This window comes from Camellia sinensis, chromosome 5 (genome assembly GCF_055761805.1).
Source record: "Camellia sinensis isolate YWXY chromosome 5, ASM5576180v1, whole genome shotgun sequence".
NCBI lineage: Eukaryota > Viridiplantae > Streptophyta > Magnoliopsida > Ericales > Theaceae > Camellia > Camellia sinensis.
This window is the reverse complement of record NC_138965.1, coordinates 27,052,251-27,076,495: the sequence shown is the minus strand read 5'-3', so window position 1 is coordinate 27,076,495 and position 24,245 is coordinate 27,052,251. Positions and strand designations below refer to the sequence as shown.

Genomic DNA, 24,245 nt, shown 5'->3' with positions numbered 1-24,245 from the left:
CGTTCATGTGTTGAATAGAAGCCCTACACTTTCTATAAAGACCATGACACCTGAGGAAGCATAGACTGGGCACAAACTAGCAGTTGATCATTTCAGGATATTTGGATGCTTAGCTTATACACATGTACCTGATGAAAAGAGAAGCAAACTTGATGACAAATGAGTGAAATGTGTTGCTCAGTGTCAGTGAGGAATCCAAAGCATATAGACTGTTTAATCCACTCACTCAGAAAATAATCATTAGCCGTGACGTGGTGTTTGATGAAGACAACAACTGGGATTGGAATATCACAAGAAATAAATCTGTTTCAGTTGATTTAGATGCAAAAGATAAAAGCAACACTGAAGAGGAAGTGCAATCCGCTGGAGACAGTTTATCAGATGTTCCATTAAATCAGCCAGCTGAAATTGAACGTTCAAGTGAAGATGTTCAACGTCCAAGAAAAAGACCCTATTGGATGATAGACTATGTAAGTGGGAATGAATTATCTGATGATGAAACTTTTGCTCATCTTGCTCTATTTGTAGATAGTGATCCTATAGTATTTAATGATGCTGTCAAGAACTAAAATGGAGAAAAGCCATGGATGCAGAGATAGAAGCAATTGAAAAGAATCATACTTGGAAATTAACTAATCTTCCAGAAGGAAAAAAAAAATCATTGGTGTTAAATGGATCTACAAAGCAAAGCTAAATGAGAAAGGAGAGGTTGATAATTTAAGGCTCGGCTGGTGGCTAAGGGATATACACAAGAATATGGCGTTGATTATGTTGAAGTTTTTGCACCTGTTGCAAGGCATGACACCATTCGTTTGGTGGTTTCACTAGCAGCACAAAATTCTTGGTCCATTTATCAGCTTGATGTAAAATCCACTTTTCTTAATGGTGAGTTGAATGAGCAAGTCTTCATTGATCAACCTCCAGGTTATGTACAGAAAGGGAATGAGCAAAAAGTTTATAGACTAAAAAAGGCTCTATATGGACTGAAACAAACACTTCTGGCTTGGTACAGTTGTATAGATTCTTACTTCTCAAGTGCTGGCTTCCAAAAATGTTCCTATGAGCATACTTTGTACTTCAAATCTAGAAAGGGAGGTAACTGTCTGATTGTTTGTCTATATGTAGATGACTTGATATTCACTGGAAATGATGAAACAATGTTTATTGAGTTTAAAAAGTCTATGATGGATGAGTTTGATATGACTGGTCCAGGAAAGATACGTTACTTTCTTGGTATTGAGGTGGTACGATCATCAATTGGAATTTTCATCGGCCAAAGAAAGTATGCTCAAGAAGTTTTAGAAAGTTTTGGGATGACTGATTGCAATCCTGTTCAGAATCCAATTGTTCCAAGTTGTAAGCTCACAAGAGATGCATAAGGAGTGAGAGTTGACAGCACTCATTACAAACAAATTGTTGGTAGCTTGATGTATTTATTAGCCACTCGATCAGACATGATGTTTGTGGTTAGTCTCATCAGCAGATTCATGGAAGCTCCAACTGAACTTCATCTTCAAGTTGCGAAAATAGTGCTTCGATACTTGAAAGGTACTGTTGATTATGGAGTGTTTTACAAGAAAAGAGAAGGGAATAAATTAATTGGTTTTAGTGATAGTGATTATGCAGGGGATTTGGAAGATAGAAAGAGTAAATCTGGCTATGTTTTTATGCTGAGTTCAGGAGCTATTTCATGGTCCTCAAAGAAGCAGCATGTCGTCACTTTATCCACAACCTGAAGCTGAATTCATAGCAGCTGTTTCTTATGCTTGCCAAGCTGTTTGGTTAAGAAGAATTCTCGAAGAGTTGTATTGCAATCAAGTTGGACCAATATTGATTTATTGTGATAATAGTTCAACTATTCAACTCTCCAAGAATCCAGTGCTACATGGAAGAAGCAAACATATAGATGTCCGGTTTTATTTTCTTCGTGACCTTACCACACACAAAAAAAAGTGGTTGAGCTGGTGTATTGTCAAAGTCAAAACCAGATCGCAATTATATTAACCAAACCATTAAAACTGCAAGCATTTGTGAAACTGCGAGGTTTGCTTGGAGTTTCTTCAATTTCCTTTGTAAACTGATTGCTTGAATAGCATTCAGTTTAAGGGAAAGTGTTATATATTTACCCTTTTTTTTTTTTTGTTTTGCTTTGTTAAATAATCCTTATTTGTTAGGGACTTAGTTAGCATTTGATCTATTCCTTTGGAGAATCCCATAAGTCTTGGGCTGTTAGAAACGGGATATTATTGTCCTTGATTTTCTATTCAGTTTGTTTCTGTAAGCCTATTTAACCTAGGCCTCTGATTTCATTCAATCATAAGTCAACTTTGTTAGAAATGGTTTCGGAAAAATCAGATTTGTCCTCAACTTTGGTCTATTTTTTAGGTGGGACCCATGCGCCAAAGTTGGCGGGTCTAAATGGTAACACGTTCTATGCCGCATTGTGATTCACGTAGTATATTTGGTTGCTCGAAACCATTATTGGGTGAATGGAAAATTAAAGCCAAAGTGAGCTCCATGGAAATGGAGTTTTTGGTGAAAATTCCTTAAAAGTTTGAATTAAAGGCTTGTCCCACATTGGTTTAGTAAGAAAACTTTTATGGGTTTATAAGGCTTGAGTTTGCAACTTGGGGAGGGCCCCAAGATGCACCCCAAGTTTGTAGAAGGGAGAGCTTATGGACAAAGTGGGCTAGACCCATTGGACCCAAAATAAACACACATGCGCGCGCCGCTATCCGTCTGGTCGGTCAGGCGAGCTGGGCTGGGCCTAAGGTTGGGTTGGGCTTGTCCGACCCAATGATTATCTTTTTGGGCCTAAAACATTTTGGATTTTTATTTTTCTAAAATTAAATTCTTATCTTTTTTGAATTTAAATTTTGAAAACAATTCTGAAATGGTGTCCAGATTATTCCTACACCCAAACAAGTCCACATCTGTCCAAAAGAAACCGAACAGATTCAGTTATCTGTTCAAAATTGAAACCGAACAAATTGTATATGTTTAAAACAGTGCCTTATCTATTTAATTCAAACTAGACAGGTTTTGTATCTGTCCGAACAGGTACTATACTTGTTGAATTCAAAATTGATAAGCCACCATTGCACCTATAAATAGACAAGTCCCTCAATTGGTTTTTCATTCTGAAAATTCGTTCTTCTCTCTGTCATTACTCTCTGCATTTTGCTATATTATTTTTCTGTGAGAAAGAGTGTAAACACAAAGTGTGTTCGTTGTGCGAATAATTTGTAGTGTTGCTATTATTCGTTGTTGATCATTTTATTCTGGGAGATAGACGTCCATAACCTAAAAGCACCGTGGAGAGGATGAATCTGTCTTAAGGACCTAGTGTTAAACACTGGATTTGATCAAAAATTTATTCGACAAATAAATAAGGTAAGTATTTATTTTACTTTCAATTTATTTATTTATATCAGATTTTTATTTTGTTATTTTGATTTTGTTCTTGTAACAAAATAAAATCTGTTTTATTTTATTTTATTTTATCTTTTATACTGTTTTGATTTTTGTAATCAAATAGTCTCTGTCCGCTCTTTAATTCTTCAAATACAGTTAGGGGTGTGCATAATACCGCCAAAACCGCACCACCAAGGCAAATTCATTATTATTTGCCAATCGAACCGCCGGTTTTTGGTAAGAAAAATGGCAAATTCTAGTGACACTTTTATCAATCCGCCGGTTTCTATTTTTCTTCCAAACCGCACCGACCCGCACCGCTATTAAATCATGTTTTATAAGATTCTAAAAATTCTTTTTTACTTAAGTTTGCTTGTTGTTCTATACCTTAGAATATAGTATTACATTACTGCTCGAGGGGAATTCAAGATGTCAGTAATCCAAAATAAAGTTGGATTCCAATTCACTTTTCAATCTTTTTTTTTTTCTGGCCATGTTGCAAACTTGCATCAACTCACTTTTCAATCTAAATACTTTTCAACAGTAAACATTTTCAATATATTGTAAACCCTAAATGATAGTAATTTTATGTATTGTATTTGATCATTGTAGCTTCCACAGATGCTTGTAATGAACTGATGGCATAGTCGTTGATATTATCATGTTGTTGTTACACTTGCTGCATCGGAAGAAAGCTTCGCAAGATGCTTAACATCACGGTATCTCTCATCTTTTTTTTACTCTTTGATTTAAGTTTTGTAATTTGAATTATATTTTTTATAAACCGCCAATCCGCCCGAACCGCCAAGGCAAATCCGCCATTATTTGCCAACCAAATCGCTGGTTTTTGATAAGGAAAATGACAAATTCTAGTGACACTTTTATCAATCCGCCACCCGCCATACGGTTTCTATTTTTCTCTCAAACCGCACCGACCCGCACCGCGCACACCCCTAAATACAGTGAAGATTGTCCAATAAACTTTTCACAAGTATTTTGCACTCCAGTATTCAAAGCTTTGATATTTAACACCACAGTGAATAAATTCTCCAAGTAGTATGTGTGAGGCTTTTATACCAAGAGTCATGCTACAGGCCTCGAATATTGAGGCTCGAATTTGCCTCAAATTTGTTTAATCGGTCGTCCGACAAAGAGGGTGACAACCGCAGTAGACAAGTGCTTCACCAATTGTCTGGGTGGTCGTCAGACCGGTTGACCAGTGACCACAAATTCGAACCATTCGCGCTTGAAGCTCTCGAGGCTTGAAGCTTTAGTGTTATACCAATATTACAAGGACGTTAGTAGTATCCTTCTCCCTTTAATATGCTATTGTCATCTTCTACATCGACTAACTTACTAACTACAAACTATTATGCAATGTTTTTATTTATTATTTATTTTATATATCATGGGTGATAGTTTTACTGTCTCTTTTGATTCTTGCCTCCAAGTTGTCTGGATTGAATTAAATCATGCAGATAGTTTGATGATCCAACTAAGCCATTAAGAAATTTATATATCATATTGGGTTGGAAACGGTGATCTCGCCTTCAAAGTGGTATTGAATTTGGGAGTTAATTATATTTTTGGTCCGAAGTATGAGTTTTGTATTGCTTTGGTTTTTAATGTTTCATTTGTGTTAAGTTGGTTGTTAATTAGAACATCTCCAACGTTGCATCTTTTCATCAAATTGAGGTAAAAATTTGATGAAAAATTAGATCTAATATGGTACACTTTAACGTTAAATTCAAAATTTTTATCAAATGCTCAATTGTCCGAGAGGATATCCGAACATGGGCAAAAAATCAATTTATATAAAGAAAGCCCAATTGTCTGGTAGAACATTTGGGAGGATGTTCAGCCCAATGGTCACCTACCAATTTGATGAACGATAAACGCATCCATCATTTGATGAAATATTTAGTTCTCCCTCCATTTGATATCAATTTGTTGACAACGTTGGAGCTGGCATTTCTTTCATTTTTCATCAAATTTGAAGTTGATAAAACATCTGATGCAACGTTGAGATGGTCTTAATAATAGTGTTTCAACTTTGTCCTAATGTTAAATTGTTTTAATTTAGTTCTAATATAAAAAAAAAATGTTTTTATTTTAGTTTGCCAACTTAGCTTCCTAAATATATTTTAGTCTTCATTGTTTAAATTGTTTCAATTTGACTCACAACATATAAAAGTGTTTCAAGTTCTTTCTTAATAATTAAAGGGTGATGCTATTTATGCTTGAAAATTATACTCGCTTTTCAAATGCAATAATGTTATAGTCTATGAAATTATCTAAAATAATTTTGTCTCACATATCTTCTCTTATTTTATTTTTTTTGATAATCTGATGCAGGTGTCTAATGATCTCACTTACACATTGGATCTTGAAAATTAAAAAAATGGACTTATAATATCATTTTCTATATTTAAATTTTATCTATTTATTTTTCAATATATAAAAGATGTTTCAATCTATTAATCGTAGTTTGAGTTTTAAAGACCCTACCTCAAATTGATTCTCCAAAAAGAGAATCAAGACCGATATGCAGTAGTAGAATTCAACAACTCCTTAATAAAATGGAACTTGGTGATGTGAAAGTTCATATTTTATGATGTGAATATTCACATTGACGTGTGAACGTTCGTATTGGCAATGTGAACGTTCATATTTTATGATGTGAATATTGACATTGACGTGTGAATGTTTATATTGATGGTGTGAACATTCACATTGGCACACTATAGGAAATTACACTTTTGGCAACCAAATTTGGCGACCAAACATTATATTAGTAGGCAAAAGTACAAGATTTAGCTACTAAATTTTTTTAGTTAGGGTATATTGGTTATTGGCTACTAAAAGAAATTTAGTCGCTAAAAATGTCACAATTGGCGACAAAATTTTTTTGTTGTTGTACAATTAGGCTTGTCTACTAAAATTATTTAATTGCAGAATGAAAAACAAAAATTTACATTTTATCTTTGTTTGGTCGCCAAAAATTTATTTTCAATGACAAAATTTTTTTAGTCACTGTAGAGTTAGTTTTGGCTATTAAAATTATTTAGTCGCCAAATGAAAAACAAAAATTGACTTTTTATCTTTGGCGACGAAAAGTTTGGTCGCAAAAAATTTATTTTCCACGACTAAAATATCTTTTAGTCACAGTACAGTTATTTTTTGGCTATTGAAATTATTTAGTCGCCGAATGAAAAACAAAAATTTACTTTTTATCTTTGGCGACCAAAAGTTTGGTAGCCAAAAATTTATTTTTAGCGACAAAAAAAATATTTTAGTTGCTGTATAGCTAGTTTTGACTAAAATTATTTAGTCGCCGAATGAAAACACAAAAATTTACTTTTTTTTTTTAATCTTTGGCGACTATATGACCACGAAATAATCTATCTCGTATAATCCTGTTGATCAAGTTTGCACTCTTCCAAACGTCGTCGCTTTGCTACCTGAAAACACATGTGAGCTAGGTTCTGTCATGAGCCTTTATAGATTTCACCTGGCACAATCCTAGCAGGACTCTAACCTTCCTTAGCAGAGTCCTCCTAGAAATCACACTGCTAAAGGATAATGCTTATCCTTCGAGCACCCTTCTCACCACTAACCAAGTGAGATGGTTAAAACTCTTTATTTTAGCTGTCACTATGGTCAACCGAGCTATCTCAGCCCTGTGCTTTCCTTGGCAGAGTCGTGATGACCCTAACTACATGACAACGCCCTGCCGAGCTACACTTAGCTCTGCCCTCTCCCTTGCTCACATCACGGTCCACTGTAGGACTACCTCCAAAAAGCTAGGTCCCGGCCCTAGCGACACATCTCTGACTGGCTTAATGTTTGCTTGGCCCAAGACCGAACTATCCAAGCTCTCACCTCGGCCCATAACTTGGCCCAATGTCTAAGATTGATAGACATAGCTCGGCCCAATTTATTCACATAAATTACTCTCTCAATTGCCCCTTAATTCGATCTGCGGAGCATGATTGGGATTATTATATTCTAGCCATGCTAAAATATTCAATCCATCCGAACCAAAATATTCAACCCAACCGAGCATAAATACTCAAGCCAACCTAGCCGAAATACTAAGGCCAACTGAGCTAAGATTCGCTCAATTTCCAGAATCTGCGTCTGTTGTACAACCCGTCTTCCCACATTTCTGACGTCGTGATACGTAGCACCCTTCGATTGCCCCCTTTCACCATGACAGCCGTCAATCATTTCCCCGAAATTTGAATAGTCCCACCGTTTTACATTCAATACATATATAATGCTCATATACATGAACAAACCCCTCCACTGTTCATCTACTAGCGTTAAAACCCTCGTCACCAGAGCTCCAAACCTTCATTTTTCTACATTCCAGCCCTGGTGCCATCGTCTTCATTACTATATCAAACTCGCTACTGTTGCTGGGTTCCTCTTACTGATTGGGAGCTAATTTTGCTCTCACATCCATAAGATTTTCTCTCTCATACTCTTGTATCTTAACATTCATAGTGTTTACGGCTATTCTTGCCTCTTCTATTGTTGTTGAATCAGTATCCATGTCTCTACATGGTGTTTTTCAATACTGAAATGCATAAAACAACCATGAATTTACATTTGGATCTCCCTAGACCTTTGGCACCTTTTTACACAATGAATACCATGACTGGCACCAAAACTAGTCCAAACTGGTGATTTTAATCTGAAACCATGTAGTGACCAAGTTAATTTGCATTCTTACATACAAACTCAACCAAACTAGAAGTTTTACCATTCTCACAACCGGGCTAAAACCTTGCCCCCTTCCACAGCCGAGCTACGACTACATAGGCTATGGACCGAACTTGCTCAATGACCGAGCTAGACACACTCTGCACACTCGTCTTTGACCGAGCAAACCCTTCATCGACTTGGTTTATGCTTGTTTTAGCTCGGCTTTCACATGAGTATAACACGCTTTTATTTTTCTACTCTGCAGACTTGACTGGGTTGTCTAGGCATACCATTCACTTTGCCCCTTGGTGGCATTGCTTAACCGAGCCAACCACCGTCCACATCAGCGCCGCACTAGGCCGCCGTACAAACCCTTTTAACACATTAAATTTAAGACCATGGGAAAGTTCCGATTTATGGTACGCTTGCCAGGTGCTATGGCCAAATTCCGAAGGGAATATAATATCCCAGACGACGTCCACCTATCATTAGCCGAGCTAGACACCATATATACCTTGGGGAAAGTCTGGTTTCATCCCCTTCTCCGTGCTATCCATAGTCAAGGGCGGGCTTCGGTTCCCCGTTCAACCTCTCATATACAAATTCCTTAAGCAGACAAGGTTCTGCCCCACTCAACTTTCCACCAAATCCTACAAAATAATTAACAGCATAGCCAAACTAAATCGCTTTCTCGGTCTCAACCTTGGATTGGCCGAGATATTTCACCAGTACTCACTCGGCCAAAATGATGACGGTTGGGTCTACTACCTTAGAATAAGAAGAGGCCGAAAGAAAATTGTTAAGCGTACACCAGATAAGGACTTGAACGATGATGATTTTCTCTAGGTCTGTAGCAATTTTGAGGACCAAAAGGCCCAAATACCAGGCTATAGCATAAACTGGAATAAGGGAACAATGGGTAAGACTAGCTCGATTCCACTTTTTGTTCCTTGTTTAACTTCTCTAGCTGCACTAAGCCTTATTCTCTTTGCAGATTTGAATCAACTAAAGGCAAACTACGCCCACGCCAACCAAGCTGCACTACGAGCCGTGCTATGGTACCGGCACCGAGACTGGGCCAAGCTATTGGGAGTTTAATCAACCTACTGCTACTCCAACAAGAGGAGGAGTAAGCTCACAAACTTCTTACTAGAGTCTTCTCCCGAGCCTGATCCTGATCCCAACCTCCCCCAAATCAACCTCATTCCGCTCACTGAAGAACAAGAAATGGCAAAAAAGTGAGTTGTCCGAGCCCTCATCACCAAGCAAACTTCTGCTTCAAACGTCGAGGTGCAGACCGAGCTACCTCCAACTGGTCAGCCACATGAGACCGTCGTCGCCCTCCTATCTGCCAAAGCTATCTCATCTCGGCTAAGCAAAAGGCCACGCACTTCTTTTGTTGAACCACAACATCTGGTTGACGAAGAAAAGACCGGGCGGCCGACAGCTGAGCTGTCTGAGGTCGACCCACCATAGAAGAGTCATTGTTCTATTCGCGCTAACCCTATGTCCCCTCCAATATGGGCACCAGTTGTGACCTTCAAGGGCTGCGCTATGTCCACGACTGATTCAGTGGCCGCGGAGAAGGACCATATGCTGGTTTTTAACTTATCCAAAACCCTCTTCCTGCTGGCTGACATGGAGCACCATGACCACTTGACCGAGCTCAAGGCAATTTGGTTGGCTGCCAAGTTGATGGTTCTTGTAAGTCATCCATTTGCTTATCCACTTCTATTTTTCTTGCAATTGTTTGCTCGGTTACTCTAACAACTTTAACATGAATCGCAGGTCGTGCAAAAAAGCCACGTTGCCCACCAACGTGTGCTTGAACTGCAGAAGATAGCGCGGTCGGTCATAGTTGATGCTGATGCTAATGCAGCCGAGCTAAAAGAGGTTAAGGCCAAGTTGGCCGAGCTGACCTCTGACCGTGACCAGCTAGTCGAGCAAGTCTGCACGACTGAAGAGGAAAAACAGAAGGCCCTCGTCGAAAAGAAAGATCGCTACCTACGTGGGCTGGCCAAGTTGAAAAAGAACAAAAACACCGAAATAAGGGCGCTGGAGAAAAATATTGAAGACGCTGAGTACCAAAGTTTCAAGGAGGGTGAAGAAACCTATGTCCAGCGGTGCAAAGCGGCCAAGGACATCTTTTTCAAGTGCGACTAGAAGGCTGTAATGGATTAGCTTGGCCAGGCGCACAACTCTGAGGTTTTCCTGAACCCACATCCCCACTACATTTCGAGTTACATGACGGATTACGCCAACGGCATTTAGCAAAAGCTCTTACAAGAGGAGGAAGAGGGTAACCCAGATCTTATCGATGCTCCGTTAGCTAACATTGACCTCAGTCGCCAAGCTTCACTGCTTGCTCAGATGGACTTGTTCGGCCAAACCGAGTCAAGCTTGATCGGCGGGACAGACATTACCGATCTAACCGAGGAAGGTGATGTCAGGGCCAAGCTATCGGGTGATGAAGGCGGTGCGGACCCTTAGACTGAGCTAGACGACCTTTTCGCATGATCACACTATTGTAGCTGGTTTTTCGTGCTCCTTAGAGGATTTTAGTCTCCTCGGATACGATAGCCCTATAGTTTGGGCTCTCGTGGTTCTGAATGTGGTCTCACAAGTGCCATGTGTAACAAATAAAACACGAATGAGTCCAAGTCTGGACTATATTGCCAGATTTCAAAGTCGCTACCTAAATATTTTTGAAAAATTTAGGAAATCCGTGACTCGTGCCAAAGGCCACTTGTCCATCATACCCAAAGTGTCTTGGCTTGGGAACTTAGATATGAGAAGGGAAGGTCATGAATTGAGCACCCCACTCACCCGATCAAAGATCGGCCTCTACTAATCATAATGTGATTTTTATGTACATTATATGCTCTTATTCCGATTATTATGCTAACTTTTACTATGTGAGGCATATAAGTATAGACTAATCCATCCACTTTGAAACGTTTTGATTTCATGTTTATTTTGAAAAAGTGTTTTGAATATGTGTCACTTGAAATCATCCCAATTTAAATGAAAAATCCTTCATCTACTAGCATTCAAGAAATATATCAAATAAACATTTAGCCTCATGGTAAACATATTTGATATGGCGACACAAACATATATGCAATATGCTAAAACAAGAAATACTCACCTAGTACTCAGTCGAAGCAAGCCAAAATCGAAGAAAATAGTTAGAAAAATGCATGCTCTAACATGCAAGTGATTAAATGCAACACAAACAAAATGCAACTAATAGGTTCAGTTTATTAATATGACATATGGCTTAACTCAAGTCATGCGATAGTGTACGTATTCATTTAATTTAGGAAATAACAAATGTATGCGAAAATGGATACAAGTCATGGTAATGATATAAAAATGTAAAAACATGATACTACCATTATAAGCAAGTATATAAAAGGGAGAAAGAAATGGGAGTTGGAAGACATACACAAATATTATAATTTTGCCCTCATAGAAGAGGGTCTGAATGTCCGAATGTTTAAACTAATTATTACAACGCTAAATTAACTAATTAATTAACTAGTTATTACAAGTTTTGAATGAAGCTACTAATTAAGTACAACATATTACTATTTAAGCATTGATTTAATGGGCCATGGGAAGTGAGGAGCCGCACATGCATGAATGAGAATATCCACCCGAAAACTCCTCTGTTTTGCTGTCAGAAACTATTTTGTTTGGAGTCAGAAAATTAATCTGTTTTTGCCCCATCTTACGCTCTATTCTGTCATGAAAATGACACTGCTTGCCTAAACTAGAGTGGCCGACTTGCCTTGGAAAGTGGTTGGCTGGATGGAAGGGTGACCAGCTGGCCATTATTTTAGGTTTTGCCTTGTTGCAATAGAATGGAAACAGAGCGAAAATAGAGTATTTCCAAGGGATGTTTGTCCTCTCTGCCTCTCCCTATCATGGAACTAATCAAGGGAAGAGTAGAATTGGTCTACAAACCATCAATCGTCGCAAGGTTATTGCGTGATGATCTATGAACCAATAGGACAAAAAGCTTAATGACATGAAATGAAAGACCAACAACACCTCTTTCCTATCATGGGGTCACCTCAAGGAAAGGAGTGGACATTGCTCCTTGAATCATTAATATCACTAAGAGTATGTAATGATTCAAGGCTCAATAGGTTCAATTAACATCTGATTGAACTCAACTTGATTTTATTATCTTGTTTTACCTCTTTTACCAATTTTATTAGCCTCTTTTAACATTACCTTTCCATTACTTAATTCATTTTGTCTGAAAGTGAGAGTTATGATCACCAATGAAAAGAAGTGTCAAACAAGAAGTTGTACTTAACATGAGAGAGATGCAATGCCCTAGTAATGAACCTCCGAAGAAATTAAACCATTAAGCATGGTAGATCTTTTTTTCATGCCTTGAACAACAATCAATTGTTTATAACAACTCTTAAACAAAGAAAGCTAAGAAAAGACGGAGGTTGCAGAGATGATTATTACAAGTGTGAGTGTATGTATGAAAACTATGAAATAAAAGCTATCAACTCAAATAGATTGGTGTCTAAGGCCTAAATCACCAAACCTATGAGGACTTACAACAACACTAGCATGATATTCAAAGCATAAATGAAATAAACACATCAAAACAGTGATGAAAAATTAGTGTGAAAAGCTAAAAAAGTAAGCAAAAATTGGAGAGAATTAAAGCTAGTAAGCAAGCCAAAGGAAGGGTGGCTAACCCCTCCACCTTTTGGACCTTAAAATCACATGTTTTAGCCTTTGAAAACTCTAAAAATCAGTAGCTAAAAGTTGAAAAACAAATGGGAAACACAAAGATATAAGCTTGGAATAAGGTTCAAGGAAGAGTGGTTAACCCCTCCACCTTTGGTAATCACAAGTTTCAGCCCATGAAACCAGTCCAAAAATAGAGTATAAACACCAAGAAAAAAAGGTGAGAAAAGTAGGAAAAAGGTGGCAAGAGTTATACCTTTGAAGAGAATAAACTCTTTTGTTCATAAACCACAAGATGTTTACTCTTAGGGGCTGAAATTTTGGCTCAAGAACCTTAGCAAGGAGCCTCAAAATATTGGTTTAGGAAGTTTATGTATATTGCAAGATAGAGAAGGGGAGTGTTTGGCAAGTTTTTGAGTCTTAGTCAATTTTTCTAACCTAAAATCAAGAGGGATGGTCAAGTATATACAGAAAAGTAGGTGCCCCTGTTGAAAATATTTGTATTGAGCTAGTTGGTGCAATGTATGCACATGGGGGAACAACTGGTAGCAAAATATCTGTCAGTCGGGAAACATGGTTGGCCAGCCATATAGGGGGACGACTGACCACTAAAATTGGCCACCTGCTAGTCAGCAGGCCTTTGAGTGGTCAAGCTATAAAAAAAATTAGGTTTTGGTCTAAATGAGGTGCAAGGTTCTAGGCTCTAAAACTCAAAACCGAAGCTTTTTGTTGAGGAAACCGAATGTTTGTACAGCGTAGTATTTCATCATCGAGTGTTCAACCTAAGGCGCCCAAGCCTTATGGGTAGCCAAAAATCGGGTGTTTATAACTACCACTACCTCTTGCTGTTTTTGGATTGTGTTGTTTTCTTTGTTATCCTTTCTTTTGTAATGCACCAGGCTATATGCCCCTCCTCTTGTAATCACTCCGTTCAACAATGAAAATTTTTGAACTTTTTGCACGTTTATTGTGTTTTTCTTTAAATGTTTCACACCATTCTTAATGTATGTTCTGTCGGCCTAACCAGTTTGGCCCAACCTGACCTTGCCAACCTCCTTTAGCCGAGATGTTTATCTCGGCTAAGGAGTTCAAAAGGTTATGTTGTGCAAACCTGACAACCTCATTTGGCTGAGATAAAACATCTCGGTCAAAGAGTGCCAAAAGTTGTGTTGGTCAAACCTGCCAACCTCCTTTGGCCGACATAAACATTTCGGTCAAAGAGTGCAAAAATTTATGTTTGGTCAAACCTGCCAACTTCCTTTAGCTGAGATAAACATCTCGGCTAGAGAGTTCAAAAATGTGTTGGTTAAACCTGTCAACCTTCTTTAGCCTAGATAATCATCTCGACTAAAGAGTCCAAAAATGTGTTGGTCAAACCTACCAACCTTCTTTAGCCTAGATACTCATCTCGACTAAAGAGTGCAAAAATGTGTTGGTCAAACCTGCTAACTTTCTTTAGCCTAGATGCTCATCTCGGCTAAAGAGTGCAAAAAATGTGTCGGTCAAACTTGCCAACCTTCTTTAGCCTAGATAATTATCTCAGCTAAAGAATCCAAAAATGTATTGGTCAAACCTGCTAACCTTCTTTAGCCTAGATACTTATCTCGGCTAATGAGTGCAAAAAATATGTTAGTCAAACCGGCCAACCTTCTTTAACCTAGATACTCATCTCGGCTAAAGAGTGCAAAAAATGTATTGGTCAAACATGCCAACCTTCTTTAGCCTAGATACTCATCTCGGCTAAAGAGTGCAAAAAATGTGTTAGTCAAACTTGCCAACCTTCGGTGTCCTTAGTTGGGAAAATATTTATACACAGAATGAAATAAATACAAGTGTTGAAAAAATTTTACCGGAAAAATGTCTACTTGTTTTATTGAATGTCAAAGAAAATTGCAAGTGCAAAAAACTAAAAATAGAATATCTTGAGATTGGTCATGTTCCATGGCCTTGGGGTAGCTCGGTCGTCCATATCTTTGAGATGGTAAGCTCATTTTCTTGCTAATCCTATCACTTTGTACGGCTCCTCCCAGTTGGGTTCCAATTTTCCATCCCCAGGCACCAAAGTGTTTCCTATTACTTTGCGTAGCACCCAGTCTCTAATCTTGAATTGCCTTAGATACACCGCCTTGTTATATTTTGTAGATAGTTCCTGTTGATATGAGGCGACGTGGGCTAGTGCCATTTCTCTTCTTTCTTCGGCAAGATCTAGCTCCAATGCTATGGCCTCTCCATTCAAATCCGGATCAAAATTTTTGCTTCTAATAGTAACGAGGCTGACTTCCATGGGGATTACTGCTTCCATGCTGTAGGCCAAGGTAAAAGGCATTTCGCCGATTGACTGCCTAGGTGTAGTTCGGTAAGCCCATAAGACGTGGGGAAGTTCTTCAGCCCATTTTCCTTTTGCTTTTTCAATTGACCATGTGGTCGTGGGTTCGATTCTTGTAGACAGCGCCAATTGTACGAGCACAAAATAATCTGTCTTGTATAATCCTGTTGATCAAGTTTGCACTTCTCCAAATGTCGTCACTTTGCTACTTGAAAACATACGTGAGCTAGCCGGCGGGTGTGTGCCAGAAACCCCTTCGATGCCTAAGTCAGCAAGTAGACAATAGACAATAAGCTCTATGTATTTTTGAGAAATAATTGCAATACCTCTCCATAGGTTCTATTATGAGCCTTTATAGATTCCATCTGGCATAATCATAGTAGGACTCTAATTTTTCTTAGCAAAATCCTCCAAGGAATCACACTACTAAAGGATAATGTCTATCCTTAGAGAACCCTTCTCATCACCAACCAAGTGAGATGGTTTAAACTCTTTATTTCAACTGTCACTATAATCAACCGAGCTATCTCGGCCCTATGCTCCCCTTGGCAGAGCCGCGGTAACCCTAACTACATGATAGCACCCTGCCGAGCTACACTTAGCTCGACCCTCTCCCCTAGTCACATCACGATCCACTACAGGACTACCTCCAGAAAGCTAGGTCCAGGCCCTGGCAACACATCTTTGACCGGCTTAATGTCTGCTTGGCCCAAGACCGGACTATCCAAGCTCTCACCTCGGCCCACAACTTGGCCCAATGTCTAAGAATGATAGACTTAACTCGGCCCAATTTATTCACATAAATTACCCTCTCAGCGACCAAAAGTTTGGTCGCCAAAAATTTATTTTCAAAAACTAAATTGTTTTAGTCGCCAAAAAAACTAAAATATTTAACATTTCAAATTTAAGTTTACTATTGGCGCCCCTGTTTAATATTGGCGCCCTATTTACGTTTACACCTCTTTTTGTTCTCTCTCTCTCATACACAAAGTCTGTGACCACCAAACCTCACCCCATCTCACCTCATCTCAGACTAGTGTCACACGCCACTGCCACCACCACCGCCGCAAATCACCACCGCCACCGTCACCGCCGCATCCTCATAGTTTCTCTCTCTCATACTCTTGGTTGGGCTGTCTGTCTATCTGTCTGTCTCTCTTTCTATCTCTATCTCTCTTTGTTTCTTGCTCTCTTCCTCTTTAGCCTTTGCCCTCTCTCTCTCTCTCTCTCTCTCTATATATATATATGTATATCCCCCTTTCTCTATTCCCCCTCTATGTTTCTCTATTCCACATTCAGGTATTCCTTTCTCTCTATCCCTCTCTTTCTTTCTCTCTCTCTCTCCCTTCTCTCACCATCGCGGATCTAGGGTTTAATTTTATTTTTGATGTTATAGGATTTTGATGAAATCATTTTAGGGTTTTACTCTTTTTCTACTTTTGAAGCATATATGAGCTCCAAGTTGTGTTTAATTCCACATTTTTGTTGCTTCAAGCGGTACATTCGATCATTGTGTACATTTGATGAGAGAGAAGAGCAATAGGAGTTGTAACTCAAGAAGCAATTGATCAGTTCAAATCATTGATGGACCATGTGAGTTTCTTTTGCCATTGTTATCGTTATTGTTCTCTATCAAGAATTTCTAATTTTACCTATTTGCATCTGTTTGGTTGTCGAGAAATTGATTTAAAAAATATATATTTGTGTTAAGAATATTTCTTCTATGTATTCGGTTGCAGAGCTTTGGTTTTCTCTAGCCCTAAATTGTGAAATTTATCTATGATTCACAATGTTTGAGTTCTTCTCTTTTTACTTGATTTTCTCAGTAACTGCGCTACATGTATTATATCCAAGTCTTGTGAATTCATCATGAAGTTTTCCCACCTCGACAATTTTTTTTTTGAAAATTATTGTTCACAAATAGCTTGTTTGGTTGCAGAGCTTTTCCAGAAGTAACTTGGGGTCCTTCAAGTTATAATGATTCAATGGAATTATGGTAGTTAATTTTCACTTTGGGCTCTGTTTTTCTCAAGGGACAGTAACGCCGTATTTGTCTCTTTTGCACTAGAAAATACTCCATGGAAAACACGTTTATACTTTATAACATCTTAAAAAAAGGAGGAAAAAGAAGAAGAAAGAAGATGAATTATTGTTGATGAATGGTTGATTGGTGATTAACAGTTTATTATGTATTTGTGTTGGGAATTAGAGCTTACATGAATTGTTGTTATGGAGTTATGTCAGTCAAATTTACTTGGACTGCTATTATGTTGATGGATGGTATTTCAAAAAGGCAATTTGTTGGGACACATTACTATCCCGAGTTATTGCATTACTACCTTTTGTCAAGCCAAGGAACAAACAATGTCTCTGTTTATAACACCTTAGTATTGATTGATATTTGAAATTTGGAGTAACATTTTTCCTTTTTAGCATAAGGCTCTCTTACAAAATCCTCTAATTGCATCCTGGAAAGATGCCAATATTATGTTTTAGGATAATAATGTGGCTTCTAAATTAGGATCAAGTAACTAGAGGACAGATATTTAAAAACAATTCTAGTTGTGGTTGGTGCCACTGTAAGAATGTAAATATAGAGTTTAGTCCCATCAAGCTCAGGGTTGAATAAAAATGTGCTCACATTAATGATTGGCCTTGGCACAATTATACTTAGTTGCATTGTTTGCTGCAACATATCTATGATATTGTTACTTTTATGAATTCATCATAATTGATAATCATAGAATTAGAAAAGTTCATAGTCTAACCACTTGGTACAAAGCATTGTAAAATGTAATTGTGTTTTTATAATGTTGTTTTTATACTAATATTAATGAATGAAGTTCATTAATGTTTTTCGAGTATAATGCTTCAACATTCGTTTTTGGTGGTTCATTTTTACACAATCGAAATTCATGGTTGTGCTTTAGGTTTAAGTTTAATTTGCATCTTCCATTGTGGTGATATAAGCCTGTCTTTTTGTTTTTCATAACATGAATATTGTAGCTTTCTTTATGAGAAGCAATTGTCTTGTTACTTTCTTTGGAGTTCTTGTTATGATGTCACAGGATTTGTTGAAAGTATATTTATGATCTCTTTTTTGTGGTGTTGTGTCATGCAATTATGTTACTTAATGAAAACAAGGAAAAAAGTTCCTTTTATAGCCATAGCTTGATATATCTTGATATTTAGAATCTGTAACCTTCAAAATAGGGATGGTCATATTCAAGTTATTATGGTCATGCAATTATGTTACTTAAATTTAATGTCAAACTTAATAGTCACATAAGGCTGATTACAGCACACAAGAAGGGCAGACCACCCTCATATTACATCATTGCAGGACTTGTTTTTACAACTGTGTCGTTCCATATCTGCATTCTGAGGTTTGCATTTCACTTTGAATGTTTTTGTTCTTAATTTAAGCTTATTTAATAAAGGAGACAAGCCTGAGCAGTGCCTAACTTGCCTGGCATGTGAACATGATGTATTGGTGAGCATTAATTTCTTTTATGTTCCATGTCGAGCTTGTTTTATTTGTCAAAAGATATCTATATTATATTCTGTGTTTTATATTATGCATGTCATTTTTTTAGCCATATCTTTGATATATATTTTTCTAGCTTTGTCCAAAGTGCATATGATTTCAGTAGAAGAGGCCTGTGCACTTGGTATTTTAGTAATATAAAAACTGATAGTCACTAGACTTCACTTCACTTCACTTCTTGTCATTGACAAGTATGCAAACCACATGTGATTCGAATGGATGTTTATCATTTACCAAAATGGAGGAGTTCGTGATGGAGTACACTCTTTTGGCAATGTTGATGGGAACACAATCCCTATCTTGATGTGCCAAGCTTCTTTTGATGACAACTAGTTGATTTTTTTCAATTGAAGGCTCTTTGATTATGAAAGTAGAGAAGTTTGATGCACAAATGCATTAGACAAATTGGACACAACTCACATAACTCAAAACTTTGTGTTCTTCCAGGTAATTATTTTAAAGTGACGAGACAAAGATTGGGGCCAGACATATAACTGAAAGATTGGACACAACTCATATAACTCAAAACTTTCAAGTTTGTATTACACTTGGAAAAAAGTTGAACTTTCAGGTTTGCATTAGACTAGATCTGTCGAAAAAGTTGATCTCTGAGATTGCATCAATTCAATGAACTTTTAGTTTTGCATTAAACTTGGAATTCTGTTGATGATTGTATCGCCTATTGGAGGGCTAAGGAATATCATACTCCAAGCCAAAGACTATCATGTCTTCTCTTGATAGGCCCAGAACTAATCGGAGATATAGAGCTCATTATGTTATCTCCTCTTTCAGTGCACCATGTTAACCCGTAAAATATAAACTAATTCAATTTTCTTTTTATAATTATTATAATTTGAAATGCCAATTTTACTAAATGAGTGCTAATGGTTATTTTTATTTATTTATTTATTTATTTTGTTGTCTTACAGATTGCTTTTACATGGGCTATTGTGGATATTTATTTTTCTGTACAAAGAGCATTTGTTCTGTATACGAAAGACATTTATTTTTCTACAACCATATATTTTGGAAATCAAGTGTTTTTGTATGTAATATTTAATTTAGATGAATTATACTTGGTTGGTGTGGATTTATATGATATTTGGAATATGATGTTACAAATTAAAGTTTTTTGGATAGTTGGTAATGAAATGAGTATTATTGATATGTATATGTACGGGTTACATGTTGCATTGATAATGGAATGCATATAATTTAGAAATTAATGAAAAATATTCAATTTATGCATTTTTAAAAGATTAATAAATAGAGCTTTTGGTGACTAAACATTTTAGTAGCCAAAAAATAATAAGGGAACTTGTTGGTGACTAAATAGTTAGTAACCAAAAATAATGAAAGTTTTTGACGACTAAAAAATTAGTAGCCGAAAAGGAACACCATGATTTTAGCGACTAAAAAATTGGTAGCCAAAAAGGAGTGCCACGTTTTTAGCGACTAAATAGTTTAGTCGTTAAAACACAAAAAAACACATTTATTGAAAACTTTGGGCGACTAAATTTTTAGTCGCCAATTTCTGACTTTCGGCGACTAAAAAAAATTAGTCGCCAATACCTTTTCTTTTGGCGACTAATTGTTTAGTCGCCAATTTAAGACTTTGGGCAACTAAATATTTTTTAGTCGCCAATACCTTCCCCGACAGTCTTCCCGCGACCAAGCCAAGGACCAAACTATTTAGTTGGGAAAACTTTTTGACAACTAAAATCTGACTTTTGGCGACTAAAAATTTAGTCGCCAAAAGTGCAATATCTTGTAGTGGCAATGTGAATGTTCACATCATGGAACATTCATACTGTCATTGTGAATATTATTATCAGCGGTATTTTAGTAGTAATTATGTCACCCATAGGACTTATTGGATTAAAAGAAAATAATTTAAACTAAGTGAAATATAATTAGATGGAGAGAGATTTATGAATAAGTTTCCCTTTTTAAAAAGAATACTGAATGGTAAATTTTCCTAATAATCATGGAGAAATGTCAGATTTGAGCTTTAATTCCAACCTGATACCTGTTTTGCCCAAAAATTGGGGACATTATTTTTTATTTTCAAAAAAAGATGGAGACATTCTTTCATTGTTAAAGGAATCTTGGCCTTTCAAAGATGGAGATATTTTGATTTATCTTGGATTTATTTTCAAAAGAAGAAAAGGGGAGACAAAAACATTGGAAGAGTATCTTTGTCTCTTCTTTTTTTTTTTTCCCTTTGAAGAAAATGGGAGACAAAAATATTGGATCGGGATCTTTGATTTTTGTTTTCAAAAGAAGAAAATGGGAGATAAAAACATTGGAAGGGATCTTTGATTTTCTTTTGGATTTTCAAAAGAAGAAAAGAGGAGACAAAAATATTGGAACGGGATTTTCATTTTTTCTATATATTCTCTTCATTCTAATGAAGAGGAGAGGTGGTTAATTTTTGAGAAAAGAGGGGATTTTCTTAAGAAAGAAAGGAGATTGTTTTCTTTTTTGAAGAGAAGACAAAAAATTAAAAATTAAAAAAAATTAAAAAACTCCATTGAAGAAACAAAACAATTTGAGAGAAAGATAAGAGACGAAAAACTCCATTGAAACAAAGAAATTTGAGGGAAGAGACACCATCAAAATTTTATTAAAGTTACAACTTGAAACTTCTTATTGAGATTTCAAAGCATACTCCATAGCCGTGAAGGTGTTATGAAAAAAGTTTGGTAATCATAAAATTCATTATTTTCTCCAAAGGTGAATTTTTGCACTTTTCTCATTTATTTTCTTTCTATTTCTCTTGTCTTTAAATATATAATACAACATGTAGAAATGGATGGCTAAGCCGCCAGATATTTTCTCTCTTGCATTTGCTTTATTATTTTAAATATGTGATTTAAATGGTTGGCTAAGCCACCTAATGTAGTTTCTTTATTTTGATTTTTGTTTCGTATTTTACATATATGATTTAGCTTGTTAAAAAGGGTGGCTGAGCCACTTATCCTTAGATGTTGTAAATAAATTGGTTCTAGGTTTTGTTAGATTTATCTTGTTGTAATAACCTTCAATCTCCATTTCTTTCTATCTTTTTTTTTTTTTTTTACTTGCTTTCCATATCTGTAAATAGCATCATATTTTCTTTTTTATCATATCCATGCTTTACATTCTTATTTCATGCATCAAATTCGGCTCATTTGCATCTATGGGTTTAATAAATTTCTATGTGATTTTGTGCACTATTCCATATCTTGAGATAATTCACATGTCATGTATCAGTAGCCGACATTTTTAAGTTACATTTTTGTGTATGTATTGCATTAGAATCTTGAATTTAGGATCATACATATTTTGCTAACTTTGCTTTGCAGCTTGCCACGAGATGTTAATAAATATTATGTGAGTGTTTATGCTTTAGCATTCCGCTTATGTATGTTTATTTTACTATGTCTAAGCACCCTGCCATGTAGTTATTTGCTTAAGTGATATATCTCTATGAATGCCAGTTGATGGAGGTTGTGTCGTTTTGTTGACTTTTTTGGCTTTTGAAGGTTAAAAATATAATTTGAGCGTACCAACAAGGATCAATAAGTCCTTACATAAATATTAAATGTCAACCAATTAACAGACGATTCCTTCGAAGTTCTTTTAGCTTCACTAAAGAGGACTTTTACTGGTGGCTTTTTTTAGGAGAAAATTCCGAAGACTAATCACAAAATACAAGGAATAGGGAGAAACAGTGTCGGAAATCAAATTTTATTAAGTAAACGAAAGTTTACAAATGTACCTTCGCACTTTCACATCTTCAAAAGAGAATACAACGACAAACTAACTTAGAACTACTCCTAGGAATTTGAAGTGTAGAATGGAAAAGTAAAAGACTGGAAAATAAAGGACTGGAAATGTAAAAGACAGGAAAATATAAAGTAAAATAAACTGGTTTCTGGATCTGGGTATGGGGTCCCTTCACTATCAGCCTTCTCCTCTATTTATAGCCTCTGATGATAACCGTCGAAGTCGCTAATAACTATTGAAGTGGGTGATAACTGTCAAAGTAATCTCCGTGATCACTAGACACGGTTTTAAACAGTTTGCTTCCACAAAATTACTCTTGCGGTTGAGATTCCCTCATGAATTTGAATTTAAATTGTAAGCAACAGTTTGGCCTCATCACCCTACATATCTTGGCTGATCTAGTGTCTCATAGATCCATCGCCATTGATTCAAGTTGCCACGTGTCTGTTGATGACTGAAGACCTTCACTTACTCCCTAAATTACCCCTTATGAACCAAGTGTCAGGCTGTAATTGGCTTGTACAAAAATATATGGCCAATACGTTCAATTTGGAAGAATATCAATTTTTATGTTTGTAAACTCAATTTCTTTTAAGTTGTGCATTATTCAAAACTCTTTAAAAAATACATAAAATCAAATGTTCCAAAATGAATGACACAGTCTATACTTATTTGCTTCATATAGTAAATTTTAGCATTATTAATAATCAAAATATGAACATATAAAATCAATTGTGCCAACAGCTGGTTGAGTTATATCCCTCCATACACATGTAGGGAGATACAGCCAATTGTGTCAACAACTGGCATAGCTGTTAACAAAATATCTGAAAAAAGGACACTGATGGTCGGCAGGCCACTAATGTGGCCGGTAGGCCACCAATAATGGCCGGCAAGGCAAAAGGGTGGCCGGCAGCCTCCCAGAGGAGGCTTGCAAGTCCCAGTGTCTTGAGGTTTGAAGCACTAAGGTTTTGGTCCAAAACAAGGCATAAAATGGACAAGGTTTAAAGGCTCAAAGACAAGGCATTCTGCCAACGACTTCGGGCACTAAAACGAGCACATGCAGTCATAATCATCGAGTGCACGAGCGATGACGTCCAAGTCTTGAGGACGGTCAAAAATAGGGTGTCTACAATTACCCCTCTTTAACAGAACTCAGAAGTCATGAAATGACGTGAGTGAATGTCAAAGCCCGAAGACGACCCATTTTGACAAGGCCGTAAGATTTAGACAAACAAACAAGATAGAAAACAAATGGTTGTGCCCATGGGCTGCCTACGTATCCATTTGCAAGGAATCAAACCAGCGTAGTTCTGGGGCGATGCAAATGATATGCATGCAAAGCAGTTTGAAGATTGGACTTACACGCTTCGCGAAGCCGACTATGTTGAAAACTCATGATCATGCGAGATGATGCAATAAGAAATAACAAATGTGATGAGCAAGAATGAATACAATAAGCAAGATAACAACACATGAATGAGCAGCTTCAAGCTTAAAACCAACACAGGTTTCCATACAAGAGATAAAACACACTCTAACCACGTCAAAATAAGAGGCGAGGAAAGAAAACACTGCTCAAGGATACGTTTCACACATCCTGAGAAACTAAGAAAACTGCTCGAAGTCGTGTTTCACATGTCCCGAGAAACTAAAAACCACTCAAGGTTACGTTTCACGCATCTTGAGCGACAAGGAAGACCGCTTGGGCTCGCATTTCATGCGTCCTGAGATATAAGAGAAAAAAAAAACGCTCAG

The 24,245-nt window shown here is 36.9% G+C and overlaps 2 long non-coding RNA genes across 2 annotated transcripts in view; both read left to right on the top strand.

Moving 5' to 3' along the window:
- Positions 1-19,788, top strand: part of LOC145790508 (uncharacterized) — a 39,180-nt gene extending 19,392 nt beyond the window's left edge. The window contains exons 2-3 of the long non-coding RNA XR_014329273.1: positions 19,164-19,287; positions 19,646-19,788. This is a non-coding gene — a long non-coding RNA (uncharacterized LOC145790508). The remainder of the gene's footprint in view (positions 1-19,163; positions 19,288-19,645) is intronic.
- On the top strand, positions 16,153-17,428 carry LOC145790507 (uncharacterized). Its single transcript, XR_014329272.1, has 2 exons — positions 16,153-16,762; positions 17,109-17,428. It is a non-coding gene; the product is annotated as an uncharacterized LOC145790507 (long non-coding RNA).
- Positions 19,789-24,245: the final 4,457 nt, after the last annotated feature.